Raw genomic sequence first — 12,077 nt, 5'->3', positions numbered from 1 at the left:
CTTCTCCTCCTCCCATCTTTTCCTCCACTCTACTGATCTTCCTTGGATTTTCATGTGATTTCCCCCCCACACACACACACATACCCTTCTTTTCCTTTTTCTTCTTTAGCTTCCATATATGCAAGAAAACATATGACCCTTGACTTTCTGTGTTTGGTTTATTTCACTTAACCTAACAGTCTCCAGCTTCATCCATTTTCCTGCAAATGACATGATTTCATTTTTCTTTATGGCTGAGTAAAACTCCATTGTGTATATACCACATTTTCTTTATCCATTTATCCACTGACAGACACCTGGTTCCATAGTGTAGCTATTGTGAATTGTGCTGCTGTAAACATGGGTGTGCATGTATTCTATAGTATGATGATTTTAGGATAACTACCCAGGAGTGGTATAGCTGAGTCATATGGTGGTTCCATTCCTAATCACTTGAGGAACTTCCATATTAATTATATAGTGGTTGTACTAATTTACAATTCCATTAACCCACAATGTAAAGGTGTTCTCTTTTTCTTCACATCCTCTCCAGCATTTATTATTGTATTCTTTTTTTGGGGGGGGGGGAGTGCTGGTACTGGGAATTGAACTCAAGGGCACTCGGCCACTGAGCCACATTCCCAACCCTTTTCTGTAATTTTTTATTTAGAGATGGGGTCTCACTGAGTTGCTTAGCACCTTGCCATTGTTGAGACTGGCTTTAAACCCTCAATTCTCCTGTCTCAGCCTCCCAAGCCACTGGGGATACAAGCATGTGCCACTGCACCCAGCTATTATTATGTGTATTCTTGATGGCTGCCATTCTGAAATCTCAGTGTATTTTTAAAAATATTTTTCAGTTGTGTATGGTTACATTTATTTATTTTTATGTGGCACTGAAGATCAAACCCAGTGCCTCACATGTGTGAAGCAAGCTCTCCACCACTGAGCTCCAGCTCCAGCCCTCTCCGTGTATTTTTTATTTGCATTTCCCTAGTTGCTAATGATGTTTGCCTCAGTCTGGCTGGGCACAATTCAGGAGCCACTTGTCAAAAGAAACGAACTTTATTTTTAGAACACACACACCACACCACACAGCTCCTCAGGAAAAACCCTCAGAGCCCAACTGCCACCACCGGCTTCCCACAAGCCTCTCAACCTCCCCCACTCCTCTTGCTCTTGAGGCTGATTGGCTGGGTCACGTGGGCAGAGCCAAAAAAAAGGACCCCAATGAGCAGCTCCCTGGTCTAAAGGGCGGGGAAACAGCCCATTGAGCATCACCGCAGAGGATCCAATCAGTTGTCAGCTAGAAGTTTGCTGGGGCTGCTGTGAGCCAATCATCAGCTGGCAGCTGGAAGTTTGCTGGCAGCTGGAAGTTTGCTGGGGCCCCTTTCGGCTGTGGCTCTCAACAGATGTTGAACATTTTTTCATATATTTGTTGGTCATTTGTATTTCTTCTTTTGAGAAGTTTATTTATCTGTTTGGTTTATTTGTCCATTTGCTAATTGGGTTACTTTGGGGTTTTTTAAATTTTATTATTTTGATGAATGTGTGTGTGTGTGTGTGTGTGTGTGTGTGTGTGTGTTAGAGAGAGAGAGAGAGAGAGAAACTTTTTGAGTTCTTTGTATATTCTGGCTATTAATCCTCTGTCAGAAGAGTAGTTGGCAAAGATTTTCTCCCATTCTGTAAGTTCGCTCTTCACACTTTTCTTCTTTGTTGTGAGGAACCTTAATTTCATGACATCTCACTCTTGGCATTATTTCCTGAGCTTTAGGAGTACTACTGAGAAAGTCATTGCCTGTGCCTGAAAGCTGAAGTGTTGACCCTGTGTTTTTTTTCTAGAAGTTGCATAGTTTCTGGTCTAATTCCAAAGTCTTTGATCCATTTTGAGGTGACTTTTGTGCAGGGTGAGAAATGAGAATCTAGTTTAATTCTTCTACCTATGGATAAAATGTTTTCCCAGCACCATTTGTTAAAAAGGCTCTTCTTTTCTCCAGTGTGTTTTTGATACCTTTGTCAAGGATCAGATGACTGTATCTGTGTGGTTTTGCCTCTGTGTCTTCTATTCTGTACGACTGGTCTCTGTATCTGTTTTTATACCAGTGCCATGCAGTTTTTGTTACTATAGCTCTAAAGAATAATTTGAAGTCTGGTGGTGTGATGCGTCCTGCATTGCTTTTTTTGGCTTAAAATTACTTTGGCTATTCTGGGTTTTTTATTCTTCCAAATAAATTTTAGGACTACTTTTTTCCAGTTCTGTGAAGAATGTCATTGGTATTTTGATGGGGAATCTGTATATTGCTTTTGGTAGCATGGCCACTTTAACAATATTGATTCCACCTCTCCATGGACATAGGAGGTCTTTCCATCTTGTGTTTTCTTCAATTTCTTTCTTCAGTGTTCTATTGTTTTCATTGTAGAAGTCTTTCACCTCCTTGGTTAGATTTATTTCTAGGTTTTGTTTGTTTGTTTGAGGCTATTGTGAATGGAACTGTTTTACTGATTTCTTTATTAGCAGATTGTTACAATATATTGATTTTTGTATGTTGATTTTGTAAACTGCTACTTTGCCAAATTTATTAGCACAAGTCTTTTGGTGGAGTTTTTTTTGTTTTGTTTTGTTTTTGACAGTCTAGGTATAGGATTATATCTGCAAATAGTGATAATTTGATCTCCTCTATTTATATTCTTATCCTTTTTATTTCCTACTCTTTCTTAATTGCTCTGGCTAGAATTTCTAGCACTGTATTAATTAGGAGTGGCAAAAGTGGGCATCTTTATCTTGTCCCAGATTTTAAACAAAATGCTTCAATTTTTTCCCATTTACTAGAGGATGGCTTTGGGTCTTTTTTTTTTTTTTTTTTTAACCTCCTTTCTCAGTTAGTGAGAAATTGGGTTACCACTATCCAAAATATATTTACATATTTACTGAATTGATATGAGCCAATCTCCTGGCCCCACCAGGCTGACCCTTCCATTCTCTCCAGTGCTGTCCTCAGACTAAGTCACCAGTGCCTGTTATCATTGAATTATCCCTGAGGCCCTGTTCTGACACCATCCTTGTGTGTGTTTTCATTACTGTCTTCTTTGTGATATCAATTCATTCCCAAAATGAATAGCCTGGGTTTGATTTTGTTTTTGCCAATGAACAGATATCTTATAAAAATCAAAGAATTAATCATTTATTTAACTTTTTGTGCGTGTGTCATACTAGAGATTGAATGCAGGGGTGCTCTACCTCTGAGCTAAACTGCAGCCCTTTTTAAGTTTTTATTTTGAGTCAGGGTCTCAACTTTCTATCCTCCTGCATCAGCCTCCCAAATCGCTGGGAATACAATCACCACCATGTTCAGCTTAACTTTGTAATAGTCAGATGGTAATATTTTTTTAAATATCCAGTCCAAAGATAATATTGGATTAAAGTATCTTAAACATAAACATTGGGGTACTAGCATAAATACAGACATAAAGACAAATGAAACCGAAGAGAGAGTCTAAAAATAAACCTTCACATATAAAACTAAATGATTTTTAACAGGGCACTAGAAAAACTATATCCACGTGCAAAAGAATTAAGTTGGACCCTTACCTAACTAACATCATTGACAAAAATTAATTCAAAATGATCAAAGACTTAAATATAGGAAAACATCATGGCATTGGATTTACCAGCATTTTCTTAGATTTGACACTAAACATACAAGCAAAGAAAGAAAAAAGGAGACAAATTCAACTTCTTAAAAAAATCTAAAAATGTGTGCATCAAAAGACAATATCAGGGGCCTGGGTTTGTGGCTCAGAGGCAGAGCGCTTGCTTGCCTAGCATGTGTGAGACACTGGGTTTGATCCCCTGGCACCACATAAAAATAAAGATATTGTGTCCACCTATAACTAAAAGCTAAATATTTTTAAAAGACAGTATCAACAGAGTAAAAAAGCAACTCACAGAATGAGAGAAAATATTTACAAATCATATATCTAATGATGGATTAAATCTACAATATGTAGAAAACACCCAAAAATTCAACCTCAAAATAAACACCACCATTAAAAAATGTGTGAAGGAGAGCCCGAATTGTGGCTCAGCGGTAGAGTGCACATCTAGCACGTGTGAGGCCCTGGGTTTGATCCTCAGCGACACATAAAAAAATAAATAAAATAAAATAAGGTATTTTATCCAACTACAACTAAAAAATAAATATTTTTAAAAAATAGGTGAAGGAGACTGGCTCAATGGTAGAGCACTTGCCTAGCATGTATGAGGCCCTGAGTTCAATCCCCAGCACTGCAAAAATAAACAAAAAATGGACAAAAGACTTGCGATGGTTCAAAAGTTTGTGTCCTCCATCCCCCAAATTCACATATTAAAAATCAGAAACCTGATAGTTTTAGAAAGTGGGGCCCTTGCTAGGTGTTAAGGGAATGAGGAAATATTATTTAATGTGTACAGAGTTTCAGTTTTGCAGATGAAAAGTTCTGTGCATGGATGATGGTATTGGTTATGCGACAGTGTGAATGTACTTACCACTACTGAACTGTACACTCAAAAATGGTTGCTGGGTGCTGTGGCACACGCTTGTAATCCCAACTGTTTGGGTGACTGAGATAGGAGAATCACGAATTCACAACCAGCCTCAGCAACTGCAAGGCGCTAAGCAACTCATTGAGACCCTATCTCTAAATAAAATACAAAAAAGGGCTGGGGATGTGGCTCAGTGGTTGAGTGCCCAACTTCAATCCCCAGTACCAAAAAAAAAAAAGAAATGGTTAAGATGGTAAGTTTATGTTATGTGTTATTTTACCACAATAAAAATGGAAAAAATAGATCTTTAACATACAACAGGATCAAATCACAAAAACATTCCATGCAAAAACAAAAGTAGTCAGATAACAGGGCTGGAGTTGGGTTCATGGGTAGAGTGCTCGCCTATAGCACGTGCCTGGCCCTGGGTTCTATCCTCAGCACCACATAAAAATAAATAAAATAAAGGTATGTGTCCATCTACAACTAAAATTATATATACACATATATATACACATACACTTTTTTTTTAAAGATTATCCTGTTTTTACAGGACTCAAGTTTCCAAACCTCAACTCGTTCAGCTTAAAAATCAACTTCCTCTTCAATATAAAACATTAATATTTTTTTAAAAAAATCAACTCGCTTTAGCACCTTTTGCAGGGTCTGATGATGAATACCCTCTAGTGTAATGCAGTGGGATTTTTTGCGGTTGGAGGTCCACCACATTAATAAGGCACATTGTGGCTGGAATTCCTTCCTAATGTCAGGGGCGGTATGAGCTTTTCCGACAGCAGAAGGCCTAGGTGAGCTCCCAGCTCCAGCTCTCCACAGCCGCAAAATCCTTTAGTTCTCTGTTGAATGCGGCGAAGGGAGGTGAGGCTTCTGAGCATGCGCACAGGTGAGGCGTGGGCTCTTTGGAGCATGCGCACACAAATTGGGTGCCCGGAGCAGAATCGAGTGTGCACGCAGACGCTAATGCGTTCTGGAACCTCCTCGCGGGGTCGCTCAGGGGACTGTGTCTTCAGAGCACTCACCAGGTCCCTCCTTGAGCGGATTCCAAACTTGGGCTAGGAGGGCTGGTAGGTTCGTTTTTTGTAACACCATCTCTTTTTTTCACCATCTCTTTTCCTTGAATATTTTTTTTTTTTTACAAATACAAATATATTAAGTGTTCATTGTAAGATATTTAAACAACAAAGCCAGCCTCAGCAAAAGCAAGACACCAAGCAACTCAGTGAGATCCTGTCTCTAAATAATAAAATACAAAAAAGGGCTGGGGATGTGGCTCAGTGGTTGAATACTCCTGAGTCCAATCCCGGGTACCCACCCCACCCCCCCCACCCCCAAAAAAAGAGAGAGAGAGAGAGAAAGGAAGGAAAAGAAAGAAAAATGGGGAAAAGACTGGAGAACAAAGAGCACGTAGTTAATTACAGATAGACTTTAAGCATAAAAAGATACCTAACTTCATTTTTAGTAAGAGGAATGCACATTTGAACCATACAATTTTTTTACTCATCAACTTGGCAAACATTGAAGCATTTGGCAGCGTATTCTATGTAGGAGGAAGTAGGGGCAACAGATGGTATGGTTACAGTGCGGGTAGAAGAGCAGAATGCCACCGTCCTTAGTCGTGAGGCAGGAGGATCACGAGTTCAAAGCCAGCCTCAGCAAAAGCGAGGTGCTAAGCAACTCAGTGAGACCCTCTCTCTAAATAAAATACAAAATAGGGTTGGGGATGTGTCTCAGTGGTCGAGTGCCCCCGAGTTCAATCCCTGGTAGCCCCCCTCCAAAACCAACAGCAACGACAACAAACCAGTATTTCTGCTTTTATGGAACAACCCCACTTTGAGGAATTTTTCCTACATATATACTTCCTTATATATGGAATGGTATATGCAAGAAGTTATTTTTTTCTTTTCCTTCCTTTTTTTTTTTTTTTGGTACCCGGGGTTGGACTCCGGAGCATTCAACCACTGAGCCTCATCCTCAGCCCTTTTTTCTATTTTATTATTTAGAGACAAGATCTCATTGAGTTGCTTGGTGCCTTGTTTTTGCTGAGGCTGGCTTTGAACTCGGGATCCCCCGCCTCAGCCTCTTAAGCTGCTGGTATTACAGGCCTGGGCCACCGCACCCAAAGAGGTTTTTTATTTTAATAGCCAAAAATTGGAAACTACCTAAGTATCCATCAGAGGACTGACTTTAAAAATGATAGTGCATCGAGCATTATGCAACTATGAAAAAGAAAGCACCTTATGGGAACAATTCCAGGATATTTGCCAAGTAAAAAAAATCTAGGTGCAGAACAGTGTATAAGGTAGGTAGGTCTTCTATGTGGAAAAAGAGAAATGAGAGTATCCATGACCCTTCCGCATAAATTCTTAAAGTAGACACAAGAAGCTAAAATTTTCATTTCCTATAGGATGGAGGGGAGGACACATGAAGTCAAAACTTTTCAGTGTAGACCTCATTATATTTTATTATATGACTACTGCCCATTAAAAATAAATAAGACTATAGTAACTTTAAAAATGCATAAAAAGTAAAAACAGAAAAACTCCCATAATTTCTCTTTCTAAAAGCTAACTACTATTAACACATATATGAGCTGGAGTTGTGGCTCAGTGACAGAGCACTTGCCTAGCAAGTGCTGGGTTCGATTCTCAGCGTATCAATAAATAAAATAAAGGTCCGGGCTGGGGATGTGGCTCAAGCGGTAGCGCGCTCACCTGGCATGCGTGCGGCCCGGGTTCGATCCTCAGCACCACATACAAACAAAGATGTTGTGTCCGCCAAATACTAAAAAATAAATATTAAAATTAAAAAAAAAAAAAGGTCCATTGACAACTAAAAAAATATTTTAAAAAACACATATATGTTCTTCCATCTTACTTGCTTTAGCATTAAAATTATTTTTTAAAATTTTAGTTATGTATATTAGTCACAAAAAATGTTTATACATAATAAAATTAATCCCTTTGAATCTCAACCTTGTATGAATGAAACTCCAAATTTCTTCTCTCCATTCTTCTATTTACAGAAAATTATATTTTACAACCCTAAACAGATTCTCCAGAAAATGTATCATAGTAGATTTTTTTTCCACCTTCTTCCAAGTACTTTTTATTTAAAGATATAGCCACATAGACTACAAATGCCTCATTTCCATCATTTTCATTTAATTGCACAAAGAATCTAGTGTCAGAAATTAACACAAAAAGGGTACAAAAAAAGTTGTAACTAGGGCTTAAATATCTAATTTTTAAAAATTGGCCTCTTTAATTACCATAACATTAATAATACCTACCTAAGTTTAATATCTAACTTTATATATATATACACCACAAAAAATAAAGATAAAAATGCATAAGATATGAACTAATGTGAGATAGTGATGTTCGGTTTGAGAAAATCAAACCAGCAAAGAGTTTTTAATGAGTGTTCATTTATTGATCACTGGGAAAATACAGCCTACTGAGAATACATGTCATGCATTTGAGGGAGAAATTAACTAAATCTGTTCTGAAGCCATTCAATAGTCTTGCTGTGAAGTATGTAAGGTAGCACAGACCAGCTCTAAGGACATGGGAGGGATGACTCAACCAGCCAGTCAAACTGCCAAATTCTTTTTTTTTTTTCTTGAAAGTATTTATTTTTTAGTTGTAGTTGGACACAATACCTTTATTTATTTTTATGCAGTGCTGAGGATCGAATCCAGGGCGCGTACATGCTAGGCGAATGCTCTACCACTGAGCCACAACCCTGGCCCCAAACTGCCAAATTCTTTTGGAACATATTTTTAATTTTAAGAATCACCAGGAAAAAAGGAAACTCGGTCTACCCCTTTATCTTAAACTAATGCTATGAAGGATGCTGTCAATCATTTGAATACCATGCCTCTCCCCAACAATTATGCTCACTTTAAATTTTAAGGCAATTCCACTCTTACAAATTCTTCCATATCAATTCATTTGCCTCAAAATTAAAAGCAGCTATGTGGATTCAGAAAAGATTAACTGATGTCAAACATTGTACTCATTAGATTCCAGAATCTACTGCTGAGGTACACTCCAACACTAGCAAATCTTTATGCCCACACTGCGAACTGCTCCCACAGATGTGTTTTAAATCACTGATACAATAAAATGATACAAATTAAATAATTCCAGTTACATTTAAAAGTACAGAAAGATTAAGTTTTAAATATATTTTTAGGATACCTTACAGGAAAATTAAAAACTGTTTAATTATGTATGGCATATTTAACACAATTGCTATAACTGGATAAAATGCTGAAATGTATCCATTAACTACAGAGTTACATGCCACATATTTTCCCCAGACTTTGTAGTGGGTGTTTTTTCTTAAAATGATATCAATGTCCCCTTATGTTCAAATAATGTGGACTACTTATTATGGTTTTATGGTAGTTGGGAATAAAAAACAGAAAGCTATACCCCAATGGAATAAACATGGGACAATTTGGCATTTTGTTTCATTTTAATGAGGCAGTCTGTTTCTTTCATGACCATCTTTTCTTCATGCTTTAGGAGGAATCAGTTATGGCTTACAGTGCCGGACAAATCAAGGGTACAAACATACATCTCGGATGTGATATCTATTCAGAATCCAAGTCAGGAATCGTTCCAAGCCCAAAGCAATATCCTCCATGAGGACATGTACCATATTTTCTCTGATCTGTATACCAGAGTGGGGTTGATCCCTTCCCTTTTATAACCTGCCAGCATTTCTTCACTATCCCAGATACGCATTGAGCCTCCCACAATCTCACCAACATTGGGCACCAGATTCAGTAAGCGGGAATCCTCAGGACATGGCTGCATGTAGACTTGATCTCCACAGGAATTCGACACAGCAAGATTGGTTCATTAATGGTGTCTGTCATCAGTCTCTCAGGAGCTTCTGGGATATCTTCTCCAAATTCATAGAAAGTCCCATCTTCTTTCTTTACATTGTGTTCTTTTAGCCACCCAATAGCATCTGAGTAGTTCATCATTTTGAAAGGCCGTTTAGGGAGTTTAAAGTTTGGGTTGAGGTCATACACTGTGCTTGCTGCCAGTGATTTTAAGACTCTATCTACCATGTCACAAACCAAGTCCTCCAATTTATTCAGGAGATCCTCAAAGGTCAGGAAAGGGCACTCAGCTTCCAAGTGAGTGTACTCAGCCAGGTGCCTTCGTGTTCTGGATTGTTCTTCTCTGTATGACTGTGCAATACAAAAAACATCTCCCAAGGATGGAAGGCAGGTCTCCAGGTACAACTGAGAGGACTGAGTCAAAAATGCCTCTTCTCCGAAATAGTCAAGCTTGAAGAGCGTAGCACCACCTTCTACCTGTGTCTGCACCAACGTTGGAGGAGTAACTTCACAGTACCCGCTATCAAAGAAGTGATCTCTGAAGCACCTGGTGATCCTGGAATGTGCTTTTAGGATTTGGGACATTTTTCTCCTCGGATCATCATGTGCCTGTTGTTCACTAGATATCGACATCAGATTCTTCATTGATTAAGTTATCTGCTCCTCCAGCAGGGGCCAACCCCATAAGTTCCCAGAAGTCACAACTTAGCTCTTGGCCCCCTGGAGCCTGCTTGCCCTCTGGAGTAAGATTTAGCATTCCATATACAGCAACACTACTCTCAGTAGACAAAATTACTCCATTATAACACTGACACAACTCATCCAACAAGACACACTGAAGATAACCCGTACCATCCCGCAACACCAGGAACATTAAATTCTTTCCTTGCCTACGCAGCCTATGGACCCAGCCAAACACCTTTACTCTGGCCTCTATATCCTTTTCTAATGCATGAATCTTCACACATTGTGGCTCTGGCAGACTTGGATCATAATGGTAATCTTCTCTGCTTCTTCGAGGTTCTTTTCTCTTCGCAAATTATCTTCTGCCTCTTTCTTCTCTCGGGATTCACTCTTCATTTGCTCCCTATGCCACATTTTCCTAATGTTCTTCATCTGTGATTTAGAAATAATGTCCCACCTCTCATTTTCTTTTTGTGAATCTACATAAATGGTAGGAAATGGTTCTTTTCTTACTGTCATCAAAGCCTTTAGGCCTGTTTTAAATAGTTTCTCTTTGGTTCCATCTCCCGTGGCATTATTTCCCTCTTGGTCTGAGACATACAACTCTGCTAGCACCATCCCTGCAGTCTTCCTGGTCACCTCCAAGGACATGGTCCCAACACCGCCGCCGTCCAGTCACCCCAACATGCGCGGAAGGCTCCATAGTAGATCTTAAGCATAAAGTCCAGTAAATTTTACAGTTGTATTCATCTATGTAACCAACACCCAGGTCTAGATATAGGGCATTTATATCAACCCAGAAGATTCCTTTGTGGTTATTGCAGTCACTACTTCCCTTCTCAGAAGACACTATGCTATTCAGACTTTAATTACCATACACTAAGTTTGCCTGTTCTTGAACTCTGTGTAAATGAATTCATACAATGTATATCTTTTTGTGTCTGACTCCTTCACTCAACACTTTTAAGATTTATTCAGATTGCTGAATCTGTAGTGCACTCTTTTGTCACTGCATAGAATTTTGTTTTATGACTATTCTATACTTTATTTATTCATTTTTCAGTAGACAGTTTTCTCCCTAGTTTGTTGGTTGCTTGCTTGCTTGCTTGGTAGATACTAGGGATTGAATCCAAAAGTACTTTACCAGTGAGCTACATCCCCAGTCTTTTCTTTTCTTTTTTTTTTTTCTTGAAAGTATTTATTTTTTAGTTGTAGTTGGACACAATACCTTTATTTATTTTTATGCAGTGCTGAGGATCGAATCCAGGGCGCGTACATGCTAGGCGAATGCTCTANTTTTTTTTTTTTTTTTTTTTTTTTTTTTTGAGATGAGTTCTTGCTAAGTTGCTGAGGCTGGCCTCGAATATGCAATCAATCCTTCTGCCTCAGCCTCCTGAGTTGCTGAGATTATGGACATGAACTAACACACCTAGCTTGCCTTAGTTTTTTGCTAACATAAATAGAGCTGCTGTGCTATGAATAATTTGGTACATGTCTTTTTTTTAATATTTTTTTTTTAGTTGTAGATGGACAAAATGACTTTATTTTTATGTGGTGCTGAGGCTCGAACTCAGTGCCTCACAGGGAAGGGGCAAGCTCTCCACAGCTGAGCCACAACCCCAGCCCCTGTCTTTTTTTTTCCTTAAATACTCTTACTTCCCTTGACTTCATCACATGCTCCAAATTTCTGATTGGATAGTATATATAATGTTCTAAGATCAGTCCTAACTTTGTACTTATTCTTTTCCTCCAAGTTCTTAAATTCAGTAACAGTTTTTTGAAACTAATACTTAAAAGGAAGATTCTGGATCTATGACTATAACTAAGGTCATCAGTAATAAAGAGCTTTACAGAAAATTTTACAACCCTAAGCAGATTCTCCAAAAAATGTTTTCCCAACTTTATTGACTCCTTACTTATTCCGGTAATTCTTTTTCTTCAGGGACGGTTTATTTTAGTTGTGTTTGCACTGGGCAGGACAAACAGCAGCACATGCAGTCACCTGGATGCTCTCCA

At 38.6% G+C, this 12,077-nt stretch overlaps 1 pseudogene; it reads right to left on the bottom strand.

The window, feature by feature from the left end:
• Window positions 1–8,963: 8,963 nt before the first annotated feature.
• Window positions 8,964–10,718, bottom strand: LOC107137099 (annotated as a pseudogene).
• Window positions 10,719–12,077: the final 1,359 nt, after the last annotated feature.

The sequence above is a fragment of the Marmota marmota genome, unplaced genomic scaffold (assembly GCF_001458135.2).
Source record: "Marmota marmota marmota unplaced genomic scaffold, marMar, whole genome shotgun sequence".
Taxonomy (NCBI): Eukaryota; Metazoa; Chordata; class Mammalia; order Rodentia; family Sciuridae; genus Marmota; species Marmota marmota.
Note: the sequence above shows the minus strand (reverse complement) of the source record. Positions and strands in the feature narration are given on the sequence as shown.